Here is a 14,556-nt window from a genome sequence, read left to right on the forward strand (position 1 = left end):
AACACAATTCCTCAGTCCTATCACCAACCTTGGTCCAATTGAGGCAAACTGCCAAAGACCTTTCTTGGCAAAAGTTCAGAAGACACCGATACAAAATAAATGCAACAAGATGAAGCTATCAACGTTGTTTTCTGACAAAGAGCCCAAACGCCGTTGCTGGTCTTTTAAGCTTTATGGGAGGGGCCAATCATCTCTTGGCCCTACTCCTGAGTCGTCCTTTTTGCTTGAGCTGCTCTTGCCTTCTGGCAGCTCTTCTCATGCCTGCATTAGGAACGGGCTCCTCCTGTTCCTCTGCCTCACTACTGTCAGTCTCTGGAGGCTCTGGAGTCCGCACCTCACTCCCCGATGGCCCTGGCCCCACCTCAGCCTCTGACACAGAGCCCTCATCCAGGCCTTTCCCAGACTCCAGGACTGGCCCACGTTCTTCCTCAGCCTCATCCCTTTCCGAGTCCGTTGCCAGCTCCACAAGCTGCTGACGGACCACAACAGTTCAAGCCTTGGTATGTGAAAAAGAAAAAAGGAGGATGGGGATAGACCTGAGCATAATAAATACATAAATAGAGCCCACGATTTTCTTTGGGAGAAAATAACTTGACAGACTAGATATTGCCTAACCTTGAACTAAGCAGGAAAGCCTTTTAGAATTTAAGATCCAAAGTTGAATCACCTGAGTTCATCCAAAGCTTTACACACACAAACACACACACAGAGAGAGAGGGAGGGAGGGAGGGAGGGAGGGAGGGAGGGAGAGAGAGAGAGAGAGAGAGAGAGAAACAATTTTGCTAACATTAGCATTGTTGACATTTGACTAAGCTGCTACAAGTGCTGTATTCAGTAGTTTCAGGCTCCTTTGGCTTTGTCATAAGGAGCAGATATATATTTAGATGACATTTGTAATTGCTGTTTTTGGAGGTCTAATGCTGTGTAACAGCACAGTCATCAATAGAGCAATTTCTTTTGACTATAATTAACAAATCAAGTCCTAGCACGTTTTTGCTATTTGCCAATCTGTTGAATATTTGCTCTATTCCCCCCACTCCTTACATTTAGCAATGAACATGCAATCTAAGAGGGTTGATATAAACAATGCCTGATGAGAAATGGCAAGGAAGAAAGCTGTGGAGGCAGCTAATTTTTAGGAAGAATTCCTAATCATTAGAATATAGAATAGTAGGGTTGACCTTGGAGGTCTTCTAGTCCAACCCCCTGCTCGAGCAAGAGACTCTATACCAGAGGTGTCAAACTCAAGGGTCGCTAGATCTGGCCCGCGGGGTTGCCCTGGAAACAGTAAAGGACCGGCCTGCAGTGCCTCTGCCAGCAAAAACAGAGCTCAGGAGGACTGCACGCGGCCCTTCCAACCTCCGATTTTTGCTGTGACTGCCTCCTGCAACCCTCTGCCAGCAAAAATGGAGCTCAGGAGGGCCACGCATGGCATTCCCAAGCTCCATTTTCACTGGCAGCACTCAGGCCACCACAGGTGCCCCCAACATGAGTGACCAGGTGGGCGTGGCCAGGGTGGATTGGCCACACCCACCCTGGTCACATACATCCACCACCACCCCCGGTCAAACACAACCCTGATGCGGCCCTCAATGAAATTGACTTTGACACCCCTGCCCTATACCATCCTGGACGAATGGCTGTCTAGACTCTTTTTGAAAACCTCCAATGATGGAGCACCCACAATTTCTGGAGACAAGCCGTTCCAATGATTAATTGTTCTCACTGTTAGGAAATTTCTCCTTACTTCTAGGTTGATCTCTCTTTAATGATCTTCCACCAATTACTATTTGTCCTGCCCTCAGGTGCTTTGGAGAATAAATTAATTTCCCATTTTCTGTTGCAGCCTCTTGAATACTAGAATACTGCTGTCATATCAACCCTAGTCATTCTCTTTGCTGGACTATGGTTAGACAGTTTCCTTAATTAGACTTAGTTCCCTTAATTGTTCGTCATATGGTTTATCTTATCATCTTTATTGCTGTTCTCTTGGGCTGTTTCTCCACTAGTGACTGAGACTGTATCTATGGGGATTCTCAGTCACCCAGGTCATGGTTGTCCCAAAAGTGCTTTTTCAAGAGGCAACTGGACTTTCTGGTTTCTCTGAAGACATTTCACTTCTCATCCAAGAAGCTTCTTCCGCTCATGACTCAGAGTGTCTTCATAGCAGCCCTCAGTTGGTTAAAATGACCTGAAATTTGTGCTCATTACTGTTACTTTGGCACTACAATGGCTGGATGATTGTAGGAAATACTGCAGAACACCAGTGGGGAAATTACTGTAAAACAAGGGTCTAACATTCGTTTGGCCTCAATCACAAAATCTGATAAAAGGTGCTAGGCTCTTTTTGCAACCCTACACTGATTATTTTTTGTTTTTTCTTATATGGAAAAAAGGATTCACATTCCTAGCATTAGTATGCCTCTTATGCAAGTAGAGATTGTGAGTGTGAGTTCTCTATCTTGCCCCAGATTTAAAATGCACATAGCCATAAGAAATCCATGTTTCAGCAATGGCTACAAGAACAAATGCCTAATTGATCAAATGTGTGTCAGAACACAGTCATCTTCACAGAATCTTGAAACACTGAGCACACCATGAACCTGTCAGTGCATCCTCCAGCCAACAATTACAGACTTGAACAAAAGATATTAAGTCAGTAACTTAATCCTCTCTCCACTCAATACTGTATTTTCATTTCACGTTGTGTCCATTTGTCTCTGAATTGTCAGAAAAATAAGATATTGGGGGATGGGGTCTGTAAAGCTTGCAGAACCAGTTGCAGGAATTGGGTTTGGCTAGTCTAGAGACAAGAAGAACTGGGGGTGACATGACAGCAGTGTTCCAATATTTGAGGGGCTGCCACAAAGAAGGGGGAGTCAATCCATTTTCCAAAGCACGAGAAGGCAAGACAAAAAACAATGGATGGAAACTATTCAAGGAGAGAAGCAACTAGAACTAAGGAGATACTTCCTAACAGTGAGAACGATTAATCAATGGAATGGCTTGCCTTTGGAAGTTCTGGGTGTTCAATCACTGGAGGTTTTTAAGATGAGAGTGGACAGCTACATCTGTCAACGTTCCAGAAAACCACTCCTGCAGAAAAGACTCCGAAGCCAACACCTTTCAAAGTTCTTTTACTAGCATGGGTAAACTGGCACAGTTGGATGAAAACCGAAACTGGGGATTCAGGTTCCTCCCTCAGTAATACAAACTCCAAAATCTCCACCCTCCTGACCCCTCTGCCGGTCACATGTTCCAATCCTCAACCAACCCATGTCGAAGCATCACTCCAGCCACTACTCCTCCAGATGTGAACCCAGCCTGACCTTGACCGGCAGGAAAAATGTTGTTATGTCTAATAGTCCCTTGTACCCTCACCCCTCCTTTCCTACTTTCCCACACCGGAGAAAGCGGTAGCATGTGGAAGCCTTTGGCCTAGTATGGCTTCCAAAGCTGACAATGTCTCTGAAATGATATAGGGCAGGGGTATCAAACTCACGTCGTCACAGCTGCTTTTTCCCCCTTTGCTAAACCAGACGTGGGCGTGGCCAGCATGTGACGCATCCGGCCTGCAGGGCGGGAGTTTGACAGCCTTGGTATAGGGTCTCCTGCTTCAATAGGGGGTTGGACTAGAAGACCTCCAAGATTCCTTCCAACTCTATTAGTCCATATTCTGTGCTATCCCTTGTCACATTTTAAAGAACTGTGAAATAAACATCAGGATCTGAGCAAGATGCTATGGCAGCTAACCGCAGTGAACTCAGGAGCCAGGGTGACATAAGACATTCTGCTGACTGGAAACTGACTGCTGACCAACTCTTCAGAACATTAACACTGCAAAGGGGAAATTGCTTAAACAGTGGTTGGAGAGGCATTGCAGCTAAGCAGGAAATAATGGGCTTAGGTGAGGAAAACGCCCAATGACCTTACAGATTACAGATTAACTGAGTTGGAAGGGACCTTGCAGGTCATCTAGTCTAACCCCCTGCCCAGGCAGGAGACCCTACATCTGCAATCCTATGGAGGCAGCACTTATCAGAAAACACATAGGGACCCCACCCAGAAAGTCTCTTCTGCTAAACATCTCTCCAACCCTTCGCAACCTCCCTGAGTGCTTCTGTTTCCCAGTCTGGAAAAAAGGCCTTTCTGTTTTGAATTGAAGCATGAGAAGCTTGGGTTGGCTGAACCCTATTCAAGATGGAGATTATTTCTTTGATCAGCTGTTCCTTTGTGACTTTGAAAAGTTTCTGTTAAAAATAGCATCCCACAGATGTAGTAAATGCATATGCGAGTACTTTGATGGGTGGCTATTCTTATTTCAAATATTGACTCAAGAGGCCATTATATTTAGAATGATACCATGAAGAATGCTCTGTGCACGAAGATGCTTTTGTGCTCACGCTGAACAAAAATTGCAAAAAGGGGACTCTTTTCAGCTCTGCCTCTTTGTGCGGCACCCTTCTAAGCTTCATGTGCGCACACACATGCACACAGACATACCACTAGATAGAAATAGGAGTCAAAATGTTTTGTCATAAGATTTTAATATCTTTCCTTCATTAATCACCGTCGTGAATACACAGTTTAAGGGATTAACTGCATGCTTTCAGGATCCAGAACAAATTTGTCTTCAATTTGACTGATGCTTTTAAAACCGTGTGTATTAGGCAGATGAAAGAATATCTATTGATTTCTGAGTGCTTGATTGCTCATGAAAAATCCAAATGGTTTAATATCACTGAACTTCTGGATTGCAAATTTAACCCTATTAAACTTACGAAACCAATGAACTTGAAAACCGTATCATTTTCATTCACCTTTGAAATTAACTGATCTCTCGGATTAGTTCTTACCTGGATTCTCCACTAGAATAGAATAGAATAGAATAGAATAGAATAGAATAGAATAGAATAGAATAGAATTTTATTGGCCAAGTGTGATTGGACACACAAGGAATTTGTCTTGGTGCATATGCTCTCAGTGTACATAAAAGAAAAGATACGTTCATCAAGGTACAACATTTACAACACAATTGATGGTCAATATATCAATATAAATCATAAGAATTGCCAGCAACAAGTTATAGTCATACAGTCATAAATGGAAAGAGATTGGTGATGGGAACTATGAGAAGATTAATAGTAGTGCAGATTCAGTAAATAGTTTGACAGTATTGATGGAATTATTTGTTTAGCAGAGTGATGGCCTTCGGGAAAAAACTGTTCTTGTGTCTAGTTGTTCTGGTGTGCAGTGCTCTATAGCGTCGTTTTGAGGGTAGTAGTTGAAACAGTTTATGTCCAGGATGCGAGGGGTCTGTAAATATTTTCACGGCCCTCTTCTTGATTCGTGCAGTATACAGGTCCTCAATGGAAGGCAGGTTGGTAGCAATTATTTTTTCTACAGTTCTACAGGTGACAAAGGAAAAGTGAAAGAAATCTCAATATCCTTTTTTTTCATTGGTCTTTCAGACTTAAGAACCCATGCCACATGCAACTGCTCAGGTTTAAGTTTATTTCCTTTGATACATAATACAACAAAGTTTTTCATGATGAAAGAAATAAGGCATACAACATAGTATAAACATTCATAATATGAGTTGTAGCCTGAAATTTACAATTTAAAAATAGATTTAAATAAGAGCAGTATAGGCAAATAATATGTTGAGGAGATTATGACTCTGAAATGTAAATAATTGCCTCATGTGGCCTCTCACCCTTCAGCACACAGCACTGGTGGGATGGGGGGGAATGCTTGACAGGGCATAAATTATCTTCATATCATTTTAATGTATCCCTGTGAATATTTTAATTATATAAAATATTTATGGTCTGTTTAGACTGTCCCAATTACTGCAAGACACAATAATGAGAGGTTACATAGAGCGGTATTAATAATTCCAACATATTTTCATTTTCATGCCCTAAAGCAATTTTTCCAATTACTTCCCAAATGTGCCAGATCGCAGATCACCTCAGTCCCTGCACAGCAGAGCCACAGGTTAATATTATTCCTGCAATTGTTCTCCTAGAATCACAGTCCCAAACATATGATTCTTTTTAGTAATGATTGACCTAAGTATCTATCTATCATAGATAGATATATTTACATAAATGTATAATATATGTGTTAAAATGGGCGCATGGATGTATGTTTTCACCCCTCTTAGGGAAATAATTTAGAATGGAAACTGTAAGTTCTTGTTATTCCTCAAGAACTTTTCCTACAAAAGAAAAGTTATTGAGGAACACTAAGAATGATACTGAACTCTTACTAGAAACTGTAAGACTAATACAGAACTCTTACTACAAGCTGCTGGAAGCACCTTTTCCATTACTGAGAGGAAAAAATAGATCTCAAGAGACCACAGGCAAAGATAGTATATTGATCCTTATGTCACTATCTTTTGCATCATTTGTTCAAATGAGGGGGAGGGGGGAGAGAATCCTTTCCAACTCAACAGAATGTTGGAAAGAAATTATTTAAAAGATTTTGAGGCTTTGTGTGTGTCATCTCTGTCATCACCAAAAACTGAATAAAACAGGACAGCAAAAGGGACATTTTGTCATGGACAGATCATTCTCTGGTTGCCTCTTGGCTCATAGATGTCACCTTCCCCTGCAGGAAGATAGGGCCAATTTGATCGGCCTGCGCAGGCAATTGATGGGCCCAAATGGGGTTCTAGAATTTGGGATTTTCCCTGTGGGCAGCATGATCAAACTCTTAGTTGCCTGAAATGAATGGGTGAGTGCCTCAGGCCTTCAATCTTTGCATGCAATATCACAATGCTTTTGGCTTCTAGTCACATGGCCTAGAGCAGAATATGTACAACTGGCCCTGTGCGTCCCCATGCACATACATGGAAACACACAGAGATGCAGAACAAGGGGTGAGCAAAAGATATACAATACACACATAGGCACAACACATTACTTTATTACATAAATCCTAGAGGTACCTCACAGCCATTACTGGTAAAAGGACTGGAAAGATTTCCTGCTTTTTTAGTGTTATTTCTAGTGTTATTATTGATTTTTTATTACTGCAAAATGTTGACGTTAAAAGTCATTCTGGCTGTAGCCTAAAATGAAACCATTTTAGAGGGGTGGGGGAAGAGACAGAGAATTATGATTGTTCTTTGAAAGAAGTAACATGGGAGGAGATGAAAACCTTGAATGAAACAATCTTAAATCCTGGCTTATCTTTTTATGCTTGTGTTGTAGTGAAATCTTTCTACCGCTTTGCAATTCGATTTACTTCATTACATCGTTCTTTTAGATGTATCACCATTTCATTTTCTTTTGAATGCTTGAGGGTGATGTTCACCCAAGAATTGGTGTCACTTTCTCTTGCCATTGTTGATGTCATCCCTAAGACAAATACGATTGGCTGGAATAATCTCTTTTAGCTCTTTCCAATGTGATGTCCTTTAGATATTCTACATTTGTAACAGAATTATCCAGATGGGAATTCTAAAAATGCAATCCAATATCCAGGCACCAGTTTAGAGAGACAAACACATGCAAATAGTATTTAAACAGCATCAGCTCAGATAAATGTTTGCATGGCTGAAGTGAGCAAATCTCTAGCATAAAAAAAGAGAAAAAAGGAAAATGTCTAAAACAACCTAACAATAGCTGGTGGAATTTGTCTTTACATTTAATGTTGTATAAGAAGGGCACAGAAATATGATCTGTAACAAGCTTGCCCAACTAAATGAAACCCTTAAATTTCCTTTTCTTGTTTTTTCAAGGAAGGGAGGGCTCAGCCCTGATGGTACAATAAAGGTAAAAAAGTCCCTGAGGATTTTACTTCACTAGTCATTGCCGACTATAGGGTGGTGCTTATTTCTGCTTCAAGGCCATTGAGCGAGGGCTGTCCAAAGACATTCCTGTGGTCACGGGGTGAGCATGACATCATGGAGCACTGTTACTTTCCCACCAAAGTGGTACCTATTTATCTACTCATATTTGCATGCTTTTGAACTGCTAAGTTGGTAGGAGCTGGGGCAAGGACAGGAGCTCACCCTGCCGCGTGGCACTCGGATCTTGAACCTGGGCTGTCAGTACAATAGAAATAAGTAAATTCTTCTACCTCCTGTCTTATATAGTCTAGCCTCTCCCCTCAGCCTTATCCTCGCAACTTTACTACAGAATATGAATGGGAGTTTTCATATTGTGAGAATTAAAGAAAAAAGTTAATGGATGTGTCTGTCCTTGTGTTGTTTTCTGAAACCTGTATGTTGATGTGTCTGTATGTTTGTGCATATTGTCTCCTGTTTACTTATGGTGTTCTGTTTTCAATAAGATTATAGATCTACATTCCAGAAGGCAGAGTATAAGCCAACAGATTCCTGTGCCTGGTCAAGAATCCACTTGCTAAGCTAAGCTATTGGCTAAGCAAGGTCAGATTTATCTAAAGGACTTCAGTGATAGGCTAGTGGCATATTATAGCATTTATATTATTGGCTTCATAGCATATATGAATCAAATAAACATTTTAGATACCTAAGAATCTTACAGAAACAATTATAGAATGTAACATTTAAAATATATCTACACAGATATGCCCATTTGAAAAGTTTTAATAAATGAAAGAGCAAATATTTCCCTTCAATTATTTTCTACTGCATCGCATTTTCTTAAAATAAAATGAAAAATGTGGTTGTAAATGCTAGGCATTATGTCATCTGGCAATCTTTCATTTTGAAAGAACAGTGTTTTGCATACGAACTAACAAAGAGGTGAAGGGAAGGTTAGTTTGAAATGGCATCATGCCTTGGTTAGGCACAATCAAAGCAATTGTCAGATTAACTGCACTCTGGTGTGCTGTTAAATATCTACCATTGCTGATATTTTTTATTGAAGGGATCCTCCCAAGGAAGCAAGGAATCTCAGTGCTTCTGAGCATTCAATGTGAATCTCATTGTCTAAAATTGGTACAATATCTCATGAAAGACATGTATTATTCTTTATAGCAGGGGTGTCAAACTCGATTTGATTGAGGGCCACATCAGGGTTGTGTTTGACCTATGGGGGCTGGGGGGTGTGTGGCTGGCAGAGGCTGCATGCATGGTCTGCCCGGGCTCCGTTTTGCTGGCAGAGGCACATTGTTTCCAGGGCGGCCCCGAGGGCCAGATCTAAGCCCCCCCTGCTTTATAGCTACTGATAGCTAACCAATGGTTTTAAATAAATAAGAGAAAGTGTTTTGTCATCTATTGATTGCCAGGAAGGAAGGAAGGAAGGAAGGAAGGAAGGAAGGAAGGAAGGAAGGAAGGAAGGAAGGAAGGAAGGAAGGAAGGAAGGAAGGAAGGAAGGAAGGAAAAGTTATTTTTGATTCACTTTAGCATTTATTAGATATATCTACAGAAACACAAATGCATGCTTTATACTGGACTGGGATGTTTATTAATGAGGCTTCACCATATTATATCCCACCATATATGTCACATTCTACAGTTCAACAGTACATTTGCCACGTTCTGGTAACAGCAACACAAAATAAAGTCCACTTCTAGAATGCACAGTTCCACATCAATTAAAGTAAAAGCAAGTTTCCTTTTAAGAAGCTACTTATAGTAACAGTAGGTCCAGTCTTCTATTTTTCCATCCCACCCAGCCATCAACTCCGGCTCTTTGCCAGCTAATTCCTGTCTTTTTGCCTCTTCTAAGACTCTTCCAGACAAATGCTGCTTGTCTGGGGCCAAGGATTCTACCCCGTGCCCCTTCTTAGGAGTCACCCTCCTTCAGCATTTGCCATCTGCCATGCCAGTAGAACCTGGTGAATCAGCAAGGGCACAAAAGAATGTTGCTGTGACACTTGCTGAATATTCATGATATATGAATATTCATTCAATTAGCATCTGTATGACCAGGCCTCCAGATTCACAACTGGCATCTTAGGAAAAGGATCCATTGTATTTTAATTAAAAGCCAGCTTGATTTCAAAATAGCTATATTTACCAGGATTTAATCAGCTGAGAAGAATAGCAACACATTTCCAAAACCTGGGGATACCACCCCTCCCTTCTTGCTTTGCATGTTTAATACTAGTGGGAGTTATGTGTTTGAAACAACGGGAGGCAACCAAAAAAAAACAAAAAACCCCTCTCTGAGCAACCAAAATAGTATCAGATTATCTTATAATAGATTCACACTGTGTGGGATCCAGTGGCATTTTCCCTGAGGCATCTTCAGAGAAAAATTGTAAAGTAGTTAATGTATCTTCAGGGAAATGAGAGAGATGTTTGCCTTATGGCAAGTTATTTATAAAAATAATAAAGGCGGGATAAAAAAAATACCTTTAAAAAACATATAGAAAGTGGAAAGGCCATGGACGCATCAAGAGTAACGAGAACACTATACTAGAATCTTAAGGAACAGGAAAGAAATGTTGTTGTTAAGCATCTTTTTATCTATTAATATAAGGCAAAGGAAAGCATATGGACCCTGCTGAAAAAATGGAATCTTTGAAACAAGGAAGCAACACCAGTATGCTACAGTGGTTGGTTGGTTTATTTTTCTAGGAGCAAAGGTGGCTTACAGAGAGATGTCACTTCAGTTTATTCCCACAACAGTTCCATAGGGTAGAATCAGTGGTGGGATTCAAGTAATTTAACAACTGGTTCTCTGCCCTAATGATTTCTTCCAAAAACCAGTTTGCCAAATTGCTCAGAAAGTTAACAACCGGTTCTCCCGAAGTGGTGTGAACTGGCTGAATCCCACCACTGGGTAGAATCAACTGAAAGAGAGTTACCAGTCCAAAGTCACCCAATGACTTTTCGTGGGTGGAAGTCAGAGGTGGGTTTTGGCAGGTTCTGACCAGTTCTGGGGAACCGGAAGCGGAAATTTTGTGTAGTTCGGAGAACCGGTAGTAAAAATTCTGACTGGCCCCGACCCCATCTATTCTCTGCCTCCCGAGTCCCAGCTGATCTGGAGGAAATGGGGATTTTGCAGTAATCTTCCCCTGCCACGCCCACCAAACCACACCCACCAAGCCATGCCACGCCCACCAAGCCACACCCACAGAACTGGTAGTAAAAAAAATTGAAACCCACCACTGGTGGAAGTGGACTTGAACCTAGATCTCCATGTCTAGCACCTTGGCGTGGAAATACTGAGTTTCAAACCGCACTTCACTCATGGGTCTGGACCAGTCACTATTTCACAAACAAAACTATAAAGGATAACATTAGAGGAGAACTATTTTGAGCTTCTTCAGGGAGGTGGGAAATAAACATAATGAACTAATACTCCTTTCCAACTTAAACACTGATCTGGTTCATACATCGTATAATATTATAATGTGGTTAGTTTGAGTTTGGATTAGCAAGCTGGGCGAAATCAGAACATGGTGGTTTATTCATTGTTTTTTATTTATTCAGTTTATATGTATAGAATTAACAAAATAATATTTAATCAGAAAAGGAGAGAAAGAGCTTCCAAATGCTCAAGAGCAGCCCCACGGACAGCGTGCTGCAATAGTCCAAATACATTATTTAATTATTAAACCATAGGAAAGATTAAAGGCATTTCTGATCCCCAGTAGAATGTGCTGTAAATAAATTCACATTGGAGGTATAATAGGGAACAGAGATGCAGAAGTAATCAGCCAGTGAAGTTTGCAGAAGCATGTTTACATGTTTGCTCATCTGCTTTGGAAAATACCTTTAAAAGTTCATGGAAAGCCCTTATCCTGAATATAGTTTCAGAACTTGCAAACATAGTCAAAATCTAAGATTTTGCCTGTCATTAAAGGGATTCACCAATAGGCTACTGGGTGAATTTAAAATATTCTCCACAGTTTTTGGTTATTTCCATCATAAACCATTGTTGTGCTTATTCATTACACATATACCCCACCTGTCTTCTGGTAGAGCCAAAATAAAGCCATATTTTATTTACAATTGGTTAAATACAGTAACTACCCATGTGTCTATGGGGATTCACAATCATCCAGGTCATAGTTGCCCTAGAAGTGCTGTGGTTTGTCAGAGCTTGTGCCCAATGTGTTTCCAAAGCTCAGGAGCACTTCCCTCATTTTGCTTTCCATCATATTCACCTACTGACAGAATTCCAATGTTCTGCTTATTTAGAAGATCTTGCCTCTTTCAACCATTTCCACCATTCCAGCAACCTACAGAGTTCCAGCTACTGTCAGAAAACACAAAGCTGCAAAAACAGTCTACAGTTCACGAGGTCTGTTAAGTGCAGCGAAGGAAAGAGAGCTTGGCAGCTTTGATTGCTTCCCACATGTCCATGAAAATGTACAGAACATGGACTAGAAACACTAGCAATATTTTTATCTGTTTTGCGGAATAGAAGATTTCTGTTACTCTAGGACCTACAATGGCTTAGCAAAGAGGGCACTGTAAATATGAGTCTTTCATATTTCCTGATGGAAATATGGAAGGAGCAGTAAGGTTTTTTTTTCTGTGCTTCAAGGTAATCAAAAATGAAAATCATTAAGAAATGACTTTGGGGTGGCTGGGGATTGAAAATGGCAGTGATATGCAAATGCTTGACACCTTAGGCGCTTTTTTGATTTGCTGGTCTTTATAATCTTTAAAGGGACCGTAATTTCCGAGCTTTATTATGAAGCATCTTAAAAGCCATTAATGCCGAATGCATTATTTCATTTACGAAACACAGATAAATAACATCATTCTTCTGTCTTCTCAGTCTGCTATTTCTTGATTTACAGCTACTTCTATACATTCCTTGGTATGCTGTAGCTGAGGAAGATAACATTTTTCAGTCCAAGGGTTACACTACAGTTTGGCCTGGGAAGCATATAAAAATATAAAACACTTTAATTTTTTTAAAAAAAATTGTGAGGATGCTATATACAAGAAAAACATTTAAAAACATTAGAAAGGATTGAAAAGCATGACAACTTATGTTGCCAGGGTTATAAAGGATTTCAGCACATTACATAAAAGAAGTCTGTAAGCTATAGTATTACCCATTCTGGTGAGGGTTTTTTTTTTTTAATCTATGGTTGTGCAATAAATTCCTTATTTTAAAATCACAGAAATCTCAGTGTTTTCATAACTGCAAGAATAAAAAGGGGGAAAAAGCAAACTTGTAATGTAGAAAAGCAGCTGCTAACTCATGATATTTTAAGGCCTCTTTGGCTGCAGGGCCTTAGAAATTATTCTTGATGTGCCACTATAGTTCCAAAATTCTTCCATTTTATAAGCTTGTAAATAAATTCTGAGACAGTACATTTCATTCTACAGAATAGGCCTCACGATTATCTTTTATTATTCGCTAATCTCTTGCAAAGCACTGTTCTCCCTTAAAACACACGTTGTTGTTGTTTTTTTTAAAAAAGAGCTGATACAGACTTGTTTCAATTTAGTATCACCACATATTACGTAGACGCTCTATCATGCAGATGTGTAAGCGTCTGATATGAAAATGCGAGATTGTTAAAGGTTCCTGATTTCGCACACATTTTTCTTTGTTTTAGGAAAAAACAAAGAATTGCTTTCCACGAACCTTGTCGTTTTCTAAAACCGATTTCTTAAGTTGTTTGGGTGGCCCTGGGCCTATCTCTTTTGCTGTCCCGTGTGGTTAAAACAAGATATGGGGCAGCTTGACCTGATTCCTTCAGCCTAAACTGTATATTGAAACCCTTTGATAGTGTTAAGACAGAAGAAAAGAGCCTCACAGTCCCATACAAACAGGAGTACACACACACACATGCACGTGCAAATCGGGTTGTTTTCAGCTGTTCCAGAGAACGGACACTAACAGTACAATGAAGCAGAAATGAGCTGGAAAAGCATTGTGGGTATTGACATGATAATGAGCACTCCAAGTCCTTTCTGAAGGGAAACAGCATGCTGACTTTCTTAAAGCCATAGACTTGCCAAGACAGTTTGCAGCTCTTAACTGAGTCCAAACTCTGGTGGCATGAATGGGTGTTTGGTTTCTAAAATCCAAGCCAGTGATCACAGGAACAGATATTTTAAAGCCCAGAGAAAGCCTGCTTTGGCAACATGCAACTTAATGCCTCCCAGATCAACTACCATCAGACCCAACCAGCACAGTCAGTGGGCACTGAACCCCAAAATAATTAAAGATTACTACCTTCCTTATTCTAATTCAGAAAATCTGTCATTGAGTCAGACTTTCTTAGAAGACTTGTTACTGAAACCAGTGATACTACTAACTTAAACCCACTTGATTTTAGAGAATTTATAGTACGAATATAAGGGGCGCGATGGCTCAGCAGTTAAAGACACTGAGCTGGTTAGCTGGAAAGCTGAAAGCCCAGGTTTGAGACACTGAGTGATGGGGTGAGGTCCCGTTACTTGCCCCAGCTCCTGCCCACCTAGCAATTTGCATGCATGTAAATGTGAGTAGATAAATGGATACCACTTCAATGGGAAGATAGCAGCATTCTGTGCGCCTCGGCCTATAAAAGAATAGAGTGGAATGGAATGGAATGGAATGGAATGGAATGGAATGGAATGGAGTGGAGTGGAGTGGAGTGGAGTGGAGTGGAGTGGAGTGGAGTAAGAATAGAATAGAATAGAATAGAATAGAA

The sequence above is a fragment of the Ahaetulla prasina genome, chromosome 1 (assembly GCF_028640845.1).
Source record: "Ahaetulla prasina isolate Xishuangbanna chromosome 1, ASM2864084v1, whole genome shotgun sequence".
Lineage (NCBI taxonomy): Eukaryota > Metazoa > Chordata > Lepidosauria > Squamata > Colubridae > Ahaetulla > Ahaetulla prasina.